Consider the following 11,298-nt stretch of genomic DNA (forward strand, 5'->3'; position numbering starts at 1 on the left):
ACACGGGTTTGGACAAGCCCCAGTTCACAGAGCAGGAAAATGAAGATGTTTCCTTGGAAAGGATGCCCAGCCGTGGAAAGGTGCCTTCTTTTCCCCCATTAGAGGTCTCAGAAGGGAGTCACGGCACTCTTGAATGAATACTGCCTGACTTTGTTCATTTTCTGAGGATTTGGGAAATTGTTAAAGCGTAATGCTGTTCAATTAGGAAGACCTTTGTTTTTAAGGGGTTTTTAGGGAAAGGATTCTGATACCCATCACCCTGTCAAGTGTGAGTTTCATTCTCAGTTTTCTGACTTTCACTGAAGCGCTTGGCGCTCCTTTGAAGAAGCTGTGAGTGAAGCTGTATATTTCTTAATCCCTGGATGAAATAAGCAATCGCTGCAAAGTGGCGTTCACTCTTGGACTCCATTTGCTCTCATGTTTCTGTATCTTTATGGATGAGGCTTTGCAGAGATGGAAATTCTTACTGGAAGAGCAGGAGAAGCTGACATTTCTTCAGCAGATCCTTGTGCCAGAGCACTTTATATGTTGTAGTCGCTAGCCTCTGGGCCATTGCACAGAGTCTGGGTTAGTTTCTCTCTCTTTTAAATTTGTTTGGCTGTGTCGGGTCTTAGTTGTATGACACAGGATCTTTCGTTGGCACACGGACTCTCTAGTTGTGGTGCGTGGGCTTAGCTGCCGCGAGGCACGCGGGATCTCAGTTCCTGGACCAGGGATCGAACTTGTGTCTCCTGCACTGCACAATGGATTCTCAACCCTGGGACCACCAGGGAAATCTCAGTTTCTCTGTTTCAAAGAGAGGGTAACTCGGGATCAGAGGCACTGGGGAATTGATCCAGATCAGACAAGAGTGAGAGCCTGAATCAAGATTTGAAACTTGGTCTAGCTGACTCAGTAGAAAACAAAAGAATCACCCCAGCCTCCTGTTACCTAAACAGGAGGAGGTTTATTACTTGTAGTCAAAAGAACAGAGATGTAACAAAAGAGACACTATGTGCCTGAGCTCAGGATGAGGCCCGGCTGCCCCTCAAAGTGCAGGCTGGAGAGTGACCTCGTGGGAATTGCCCCAGAGTGGGACTTTCATACCCAATTGGCCGTCACAGTTTTTCTTCCAAGGTGTTTGTGGCAGGCTGTCTGATGGTCCCTCTAAACATGTGCACAGCCCAGTTTCTAGAACCTCTGAATATGTTTCCTTAAGTGGAAAAGGGGCCTTCGCAGAGGTGGTTGCATCAGTAACTTTGAGCCAGGGGAGATGAGCCAGGATTATCTGGGCGGACACAGCATCATCACGAAGTCCTCGTGAAAGAGGGGCAGGAGGGTCAGTCTGAGAAGGAGACAACGGCAGGGTCAGGAGCCACAGGATTCCAGGCACCTCTAGAAACTGGGAAAGGCAAGGAAGCGGTTCTCCCCCAAGCCTCCAGAAGAAGCGCAGCCCAGTGAGGTTAGCCCTCTCCTCCAGAAGGACAAGTCAGGAACTTTGTGTCATCTGAACCTAGGTATGGTAACTTGTTACAGAAGTCACAGGAAACAGAAACAGTTTCCAAACATTTTTGAGCGCCCATACCTATCAGTAAAAACAAAAAAACAACTGATACTGCACAGGTATATCATGTACACTATAAGGCGAACAAAAACAGAAATGAAAAAGGATAAGATACAGAGGACAGAAGACATATTTCAAAATGCATTTTTAAATTTAGATGTATTAACAGTACAAAAGCCCTTTTGGTTATCATCACAATTATCTGTATTAAAATAGATAATACAGTGAAGGACTGAATATGCTTCATTACATTTTAAACCTTATTAACACTTTTTTTTTTGGATACTAAAATTTAAGGACCTGATTTGAGGTTCAGTAGATTTTAATACATGGTTTGGAAGACTTCTCATAACTGAAAAATATGTCCCACAAAGATGTGTGGCTCTCTGTATAAGACGCTAGTGATGATCATTTTCCAATCCCAACCATCAATGATGTACTTTCTGTTGACACTTGGCTAGTAAATTTCCCTGTTTCCTGACCTTGATGTTGCTCTTGAAAACTAATTGGAAGGTACTTCTTTTTGTATTTTTAACAAGTGGGTTCAAAACCCACTGAAACTTCTCCTTCTAAACTCCTACTAAAACTTTTTGGGAAAATTCTGTAGGTAGTTAGAATGGTTTGCTTCCAAGATTTTAGGCACATACTTACGGGCACTCTTCTAGCTGATACTTTTAAAAGTGAGTTTCTGGGGAGGGAAAGGGACATGATAATGAACACCTTCCCTCCAACAGTCTCTCCATAGCAAGATTTCCTCTAGAAAGGCAGTTTATTTCTCATTTGTATTAAGAGTGGAATCTTTATGTGACAGATTGATTACACTTTTGAAATTATTTGCTCGGTTATTAATTCCTTGGAGCTACTTATCACGGCAGAACACTTCAGCAAATTTGAAACACTTGTCGTCTTGTTTTAAAACAGTGTTTCTTCTTTAAGTCCCGACACTCTTCTAGAGTTCTGCCGCAAGGTACTCAGGTGTCTGGAGGCTTCTGCCCATCTCGCTGTGAGCTGTGGGAGGCCCGGAGTTAACTGCCCTGGTGACACCCAATGCCATTGACAGTGATGTTCTTCTGACCTCAGCAGCAGCTCCTTCCTTTCCCCGCCCCCTCTTCTTCACCCTCCCTCCCTTCCTCCTTTTTGGAGCTCGGGTAGAGACGGAGGGGTTACAGAACACTGTCATCACGGGTCAGGCCAAGGTCCCCCGTGAGAGTGAAACCTTTCTCTTCGATATCCTCACAGGTCACCTTGGATTCTCAAGTCCACCAAGCAAGGCTTCTCATGTACTCATGAGGTTTTTCTTTTTGAGGGGAGGGGGTCCTGGGTATACATTCTTGCAAAATATGTATTGTTGTTCTGCGTGATGCATTTTTCACTGTAGGTAAATGGTTATTTTATCTCCTTACTTTCCCCACCGAGCACCTGCTTTAGAATCCATCATTCTGCTGTGTGTGCCTCTAAACCGCTCCCTCTAAGTGTCTGCCACCATATGAAGCCCTGTAGTTTCCCTCTTTCTCTCTCTGGAATGGATAGTCAGCATGCCTCTGATTCCCTGCCGACACGAGAAAAATGAACACCCTAGACATCCTCGTACCCCGACCCTTTGTAAAACCGTGTGAGCCCTTCTTTGAATTACAGGCCCGAGAGCAGCCCTGCTGGGCTACGGGGCATGTGTGCTGTTTCCAGTGGACCGAGAGCTGAGTTTTTCCTCCCCAGAACACTATGTCACCCTGTTTTCCTGACCATCACACACAAGGGTCCAAGGTACTCACATCCTTTGCCAACAGCTGGCATGATTCAGCTTTTTAATCATTGGTGTAACAGGGATAAAATGCCATCTCATGTTTTCACTTCCATGATGACTAGTGGACTGTAGCATCTTTTCAGATGCTGTGAGCTTTGGGGATTTCCTCGTTGCCTGGTGATGTCTTTTGTTCTTTTTCCTACTGGGATTACTCTCTGTTCTTTCTGATTTTCAGGAGTTCTGTGAATAGTCTGTAATTGTGTCTCCAATATGGGGGCTACTAAAGGCATGTGGCTTTTGAACACTTGAAATGTGGCTGTTTCAAAGTAAGACATGCTGGGATAGTATGAAATACACTTATAGACTGAAAGACTCAGGATGAAGAAGAGGAAGCAAAAGTCTCATTAATATTTTTTACATTGATTTTATGTTGAAATGGTCATATTCGGGACATATCAGGTTAAATATATTATCAAAATTAATTTCATTTATTTTTATACTTTTAAATGTGGCTATAAGAATAGTTTAAATTACCTAAGTGGCTCAAATTATATTTCTAGTGAAAAGTGCTGGGTTAGATATTAAGTCCTTGCTCACTTTTGACTTTGTAAATGCCATATCCCAGGCTGTCTGCTTTGACTTTTTATTTTATTTATTAAAAAAATTCTATTATTTATTTTTGGCTGTGCTGGGTCTTTGTTACTGCATAGGCTTTCTCTAGTTGGGGTGTACAGGTTTCTCATTGCAGAGGCTTTTCTTGTTGCAGAGCACAGGCTCTAGGGCATGTGGGCTCAGTAGTTACGGCTCCCAGGTTCTAGATCACAGGCTCAGGAGTTGTGGTGCATGGGGATTAGCTGTTCTGCAGCATGTGCGATCTTCCTGGACCAGGGATCGAACCAGCGTCTCCTCCATTGGCAGGCAGATTCTTTACCACTGAGCCACCAGAGAAGCCCCGGCTTTTTATAAAAAGGGGACATTTTATTCCTGGTGTCTTTTTTTTCAGTGAAAGGCCTTAATATTGATGTAGTCAAATTCACTGATTCTGTTGCTTTCTGGCTTACACTTTTAACCATGTTTTGAAAATTTGTTCCTCTATCTTGGCCCACAAATCTTTTCCTAAATTTTTTCTATCAGCTTTATAGTTTCAGCTTTCACCTTTACCTCTTTAATTCATCAGAGTCTACTTTTATATAAGGTATTACATAGGGATCTTGTCTTAGCCAGTTAGTTCTCCTTATACCATCTATGAAGCAATCTATCTTATTGTTATTATTATTTTTGGTTGTGCTATGTGGCATGTGGGATCCTAAGTTCCCCAAGCAGGGATCAAACCCATGCCCCCTGCGTTGGGAGCACAGAGTCTAAACTCCTGGACCACCAGGGAAGTCCCTAGCAATCTACCTTTTATTCACTAATTTGTGGTGCTACTTTTATTGCATATTAAATTCTTACACACACACACATCACACACAAACACAGGTCTGAGCTATCCTATTTCACATCGGTTTTACTTACACAGCTTTTCCATAAAATGTTACTGTTATTAAAGATGTAATATACTCCTGAGAATATACATACATACATATATATATATTCCCAGGTACATCTTTCATTTAATGGCTCACAAAAAGTGGTCTTTATGTATTTTTATACTGAAACAAAATCTAACAAATACCATTAACTACGACATGTTTTTTTTTTTTAATCTATACTCTCAACCAGTTGTACAGAAAACCTCCCACACAGCTTACTTTCTTCTAATTCTAGGTTGTTCAAATCCTCAGTGTTTTCTATGCCATTTTCAAAGGCAATGCTGACAAAGAGATGGATTTGACTTTTTGCATTTTTTTTTTTTTTTTTTTTACTATTTTACCCATTTTTACCACAGCAGGAAGAACAGGCATTTCCCCAATGGCATGTGTCTCTCTTGCCCATTGCTATGAAATTCTCAAGAGAGACTTTTGTATATTCATAATTATATGCTCAGCACAGCTTTACAAAGCACTGAGCATTGTCTGGTTTTGCATACTGCTGGAAAAAATTGTGTGGGTTTGTCTTCATATTTCCAAAGCTTAGTTTTTCAAGGTCATGATGCCTCGACTCTCATGAGCTAATATCTACCAACATAACATCAGGTAGGCTGAGAAAGGCTGCTTTGTTGACCCAAAGTCCATTCCTCCTTCTCAGCATGCCCACCTTGATTCCATTCAAGTCAGCATCCCCTTTTACTCTCAAGGGAGTTTTTGTGCAACTGATGCCAGCCCTCTCAGAGGTGGGCACGTGAGTCAGGCCCAGCCAATAAGCTTGTTCCATCCATTTGGTCCTGACTGGCTCATGGGTGGGCACATGACCCAGGCCAGGCCAGGGAGGCTCAATTTTAGGGTTTGGTTGGAGTATCCGGAGAGGGAAGCTGCCTGTCCTCTGCAGCTGTGGTACCTGAGGATGGAAGCCTGGACCTAACTACCTGGGAAGAGTCTGCCTAAACACAGGGAGCCTGATGGTGTGGTCTGAGTTCCTTCTTCGGCCTTGGCTGCCCCCTGGGATGTGGACCAAAAATGGCCTAATTTTTTGTGTATGGCTCCGTGGGTTGTTTATGGTCATTTTCAAATTATAGAGCATCGGAGGAATGAGTGCACCCTGTTCTTTGTCTTCAGGGCCGTTTTCTGTTTACAGGGGCCTCTGGTCAAGGCACAGGGCATAGTGACTGTGCCAGCTGAGGCTGGCTTGTGAGTTTCCTATGACCAGAAGGCTTCCCAGGGAGCTGTCGGAGAGGCCCTGCTCACAGGTCCCTCTCCAAGCCCAAGCCGATGACACACACCAGGCAGTGACCAGCTTCACGCCCACCTCCCCCATTCTGTTCAATATGTTCACAGTCAGCAACAACACAGGTATTGTACACCTGAGATTTCCTAAGAGGGTCGATCTTACGTGTTCCCATGACACACACACACACACACACACAGAAAATGCTAACTATGTGAGGTCATACACACATTACTTACCTTGATTGTGATGATCATTTCACGATGTATACTTCTATCAAAACATCAAGGTATACACTTTTAATACATACAATTTCTACTTGTCAGTTACATCTCAGTAAAGCTGAAAAAAAAATGTACTGCTGCAATCTGCGTAACTTGCCTGTTATTTCTGATCTTTGCAGATGTTCTGAGAAAAGGGAGGGCTTGCTAACTCAGCAACCTTCTGTGTACCTAATTACCCAGAGAATTTTGCGTTGGGAAGACAATGACACAAGCAGTACAAGAGAAACACAGTCTTGAAACGATCTCGGAGATTTTGATTTGTAGCCTCATTATCAGAAACCGTATCATCCTAACAGAAATTCAATGCGTGTATACAGTTTCATGACAAAACTCTATAGAAAGAGGCCTGGAAGTTTCTTTTAAAATTAAATGTTCACTTACTCTCCAACCAAACATTCTATCCCTAGATTTTTAGGCAAGAGAAAAAAAAAAAAAAAGTGCTACACAAAGACACACATACTAACACTCTCCCTAGCTCTATTCATAATAGTCCCAAACTGGAAACAATCCAAATGCTTGCAAATGTCAGCAGGACAAAGAGGTTTTTTTTTTTTTTTTTTTTTTTTTAAGTGATATATTCAGGCAATTGATTACCACTCAGCAATGAAAAGAAATAGACAACTCAACAAACAGTCCAATAAAGAAATGGGCAGAGGAATGGAAAGGACATTTTTCTTAAGAAGACATATGAATGGCCAGCAGGTACAGAAAAGGTGCTCAGCATCACTAATGATCAGGGAAAAGAAATGCAAATCAAACCTGCAAGAAGCGATCACATCGCACATAGAATGGCGCTCCTCAGAAAGACGAGAGGGAAGTGCTGGTGAGGATGTGCAGAAAAGGGAATCCTTGTACGTCGCTGGTGGAAATGTAAGTTGGTGCAGCCATTATGGAAAATGGTACAGAGTTTCCTTAAAAAAACAAAACAAAACTGAAAAGAGAACCGCCATACAATCCTGCAATCCAGGTATATATCCAAAGGGAATGAAAACCAGGTCCTGAAGACATGCATTCTCATGTCCAGGGCAGCACTATTCACGACAGCCAAGACATGGAAAGCGAGTCAAGTGTTCATCTCCAGGTAAAGAAGGGTATATGGTGGCTGTGTACACACAACACAATATTATTCACCACGAGAAAGAAAGAAGTCTTGCCCTCTGCAGCGACCTGGATGGACCTTGACGGCATGATGCTACATGAAATAAGCTGAATAGAGAAAAACAAGTACTGTACAACCTCACTTACATGTAGAATCTAAAAAAAACTGAACTCACAGAAAGAGGCTGGGAGATGGGGAATAAGGGTGATGTTGGTCTAAGGGTACAAATTTCCAGATATCAGATGAGCAAGTTCTAGGGATCAAATGTACAGAGTGGCGAGCACAGTTGGTAATTCTGTATCATACTAGAAAGAGTAAACCAGTGTTCTCAGCCACAGAAAAGAAAGGCAATTATGTGACGTGACAGGTGTTACGCGGTGGTATTCACTCGCAAATGCATCAAATCAATCTGTTGTACACCTTAAACAATGCCAATTATATCTCAATAACGCAGGAAAAAAGATAACAGGAGTGAATTCCTCATACAAACAACAACACGGATGAATCTCAAAACCATTACGCTGAATGGAAGAGGGCAGGCCCCCAGAGCTCACAGTGTTTGGTTATACAGAGTCAGACAGACAGACAGTCTAGGCTGAAGGAACAGGACACGAGCCTGGGCAACTCCAGATCCACAGCAGGCTGTCTAGCAGAGGCTGGGACCCTGGGGGAAAGGCGGCCGCTGCCAAAGATGGTCCAGAAACACTTTGCCTTCTCCCTTCCTCCTGGGCTCCGATCACTGCCCAGACCAGACCAGCCTGCATGGAGTCTGGAACACAGCCCTCAGAAGTACTGACAACATCACAGCCAGGAACAGAGCTGACGGGCAAACCCTGGACTGCCTTGCTCCTGAGCGCAGGTCGTCAGATTTAGCAAGTAAAAATACAGATGCATCTGAATTTCAGATAAACAAAGAATGATTTTACAGGGTAAGTATATCCCATGCAATATTTGCGGCATTTGTTGTTGTGGTTTAGTCACTAAGTTGTGTCTGACTCTTTGTGATCCCATGGACTGTAGCCCGCCAGTCTCCTCTGCCCAAGGGATTTCCCAGGCAAGAATACTGGAGCAGGCTGCTGTTTCTCCAGGGGATCTTCCTGCATGCCCTGCATTGACAGGAGGATTCTTTACCACTGAGCCACCAAGGAAACCCCATTTGTGGCATACGTATCTTAAAAAGTCATTGGTCATCTGAGATTCAGATGCTGTCCATCCTGAATTTTATCTGGCAACCCTATCCCAAACTCCTGCTCTTCCGACATCCGTCTGGTCCCCTCTTACAGGAAGAGACCACGCTGCACAGACTATCACATCAGTGAGATGCTTGTACATTTTAGTTCGCACTCCTGTAGTGGCCAGAACTTTCTGGGTGACAGTGAGGGGGATCCAACAGAAACTGGTTAAGGGAAGGGCAGCTCACTCAGTTCAGTTCAGTTGCTCAGGCGTGTCTGACTCTTGTGACCCCATGAATCGCAGCATGCCAGGCCTCCCTGTCCATCACCATCTCCCGGAGTTCACTCAGACTCACGTCCATCGAGTCAGTGATGCCATCCAGCCATCGCATCCTCGGTCGTCCCCTTCTCCTCCTGCCCCCAATCCCTCCCAGCATCACAGTCTTTTCCAATGAGTCAACTCTTCTCATGAGGTGGCCAAAGTACTGGAGTTTCAGCTTTAGCATCATTCCTTCCAAAGAACACCCAGGACTGATCTCCTTTGGAATGGACTGGTTGGATCTCCTTGCAGTCCAAGGGACTCTCAAGAGTCTTCTCCAACACCACAGTTCAAAAGCATCAATTCTTCGGCACTCAGCCTTCTTCACAGTCCAACTCTCACATCCATACATGACCACTGGAAAAACCATAGCCTTGACTAGATGGACCTTAGTCGGCAAAGTAATGTCTCTGCTTTTGAATATACTATTTAGGTTGGTCATAACTTTTCTTCCAAGGAGTAAATGTCTTTTAATTTCAGGGCTGCAATCACCATCTGCAGTGATTTTGGAGCCCCCCAAAATAAAGTCTGACACTGTTTCCACTGTTTCCCCATCTATTTCCCATGAAGTGATGGGACCAGATGCCATGATCTTCGTTTTCTGAATGTTGAGCTTTAAGCCAACTTTTCGCTCTCCTCTTTCACTTTCATCAAGAGGCTTTTTAGCTCCTCTTCACTTTTTGCCATAAGGGTGGTGTCATCTGCATATCTGAGGTTATTGATATTTCTCCCAGCAATCTTGATTCCAGCTTGTGTTTCTTCCAGTCCAGCATTTCTCATGATGTACTCTGCATAGAAGTTAAATAAGCAGGGTGACAATATACAGCCTTGACGCACTCCTTTTCCTATTTGGAACCAGTCTGTTGTTCCATGTCCAGTTTTAACTGTTGCTTCCTGACCTGCATACAGATTTCTCAAGAGGCAGGTCAGGTGGTCTGGTATTCCCATTTCTTTCAGAATTTTCCACAGTGTATTGAGATCCACACAGTCAAAGGCTTTGGCACAGTCAATAAAGCAGAAATAGATGTTTTTCTGGAACTCTCTTGCTTTTTCCATGATCCAGCGGATGTTGGCAATTTGATCTCTGGTTCCTCTGCCTTTTCTAAAACCAGCTTGAACATCAGGGAGTTCACAGTTCACGTATTGCTAAAGCCTGGCTTGGAGAATTTTGAGCATTACTTTACTAGCATGTGAGATGAGTGCAATTGTGCGGTAGTTTGAGCATTCTTTCACATTGTCTTTCTTTGGAATTGGAATGAAAACTGACCTTGTCCAGTCCTGTGGCCACTGCTGAGTTTTCCAAATTTACTGGCATATTGAGTGCAGTACTTTGACAGCATTGTCTTTCAGGATTTGAAACAGCTCCACTGGAATTCCATCACCTCCACTAGCTTTGTTCGTAGTGATGCTTTCCAAGGCCCACCTGACTTCAGTTTCTAAGATGTCTGGCTCTAGATTAGTGATCACATCATCATGATTATCTGGGTCATGAAGATCTTTTTTGTACAGTTCTTCTGTGTATTCTTGCCACCTCTTAATATCTTCTGCTTCTGTTAGGTCCATACCATTTCTGTCCTTTATTGAGCCCATCTTTGCATGAAATGTTCCCTTGGTATCTCTAATTTTCTTGAAGAGATCTCTAGTCTTTCCCATTCTGTTCTTTTCCTCTATTTCTTTGCATTGATTGCTGAAGAAGGCTTTCTTATCTCTTCTTTCTATTCTTTGGAACTCTGCATTCAGATGCTTATATCTTTCCTTTTCTCCTTTGCTTTTTGCCTCTCTTCTTTTCACAGCTATTTGTAAGGCCTCCCCAGACAGCCATTTTGCTTTTTTGCATTTCTTTTCCATGGGGATGGTCTTGATCCCTGTCTCCTGTACAATGTCATGAACCTCATTCCATAGTTCATCAGGCACTCTATCTATCAGATCTAGGTCCTTAAGTCTATTTCTCACTTCCACTGTATAATCATAAGGGATTTGATTTAGGTCATACCTGAATGGTCTAGCGGTTTTCCCTACTTTCTTCAATTTAAGTCTGAATTTGGCAATAAGGAGTTCATGATCTGAGCCACAGTCAGCTCCTGGTCTTGTTTTTGTTGACTGTATAGAGCTTCTCCATCTTTGGCTGCAAAGAATATAATCAATCTGATTTTGGTGTTGACCATCTGCTGATGTCCATGTGTAGAGTCTTCTCTTGTGTTGTTGGAAGAGGGTGTTTGCTATGACCAGTGCATTTTCTTGGCAAAACTCTATTAGTCTTTGCCCTGCTTCATTCCGCATTCCAAAGCCAAATTTGCCCGTTACTCCAGGTGTTTCTTGACTTCCTACTTTTGCATTCCAGTCCCCTATAATAAAAGGACATCTTTTTTGGGTGTTA

The sequence above is a fragment of the Oryx dammah genome, unplaced genomic scaffold (genome assembly GCF_014754425.2).
Source record: "Oryx dammah isolate SB20612 unplaced genomic scaffold, SCBI_Odam_1.1 HiC_scaffold_13, whole genome shotgun sequence".
NCBI lineage: Eukaryota > Metazoa > Chordata > Mammalia > Artiodactyla > Bovidae > Oryx > Oryx dammah.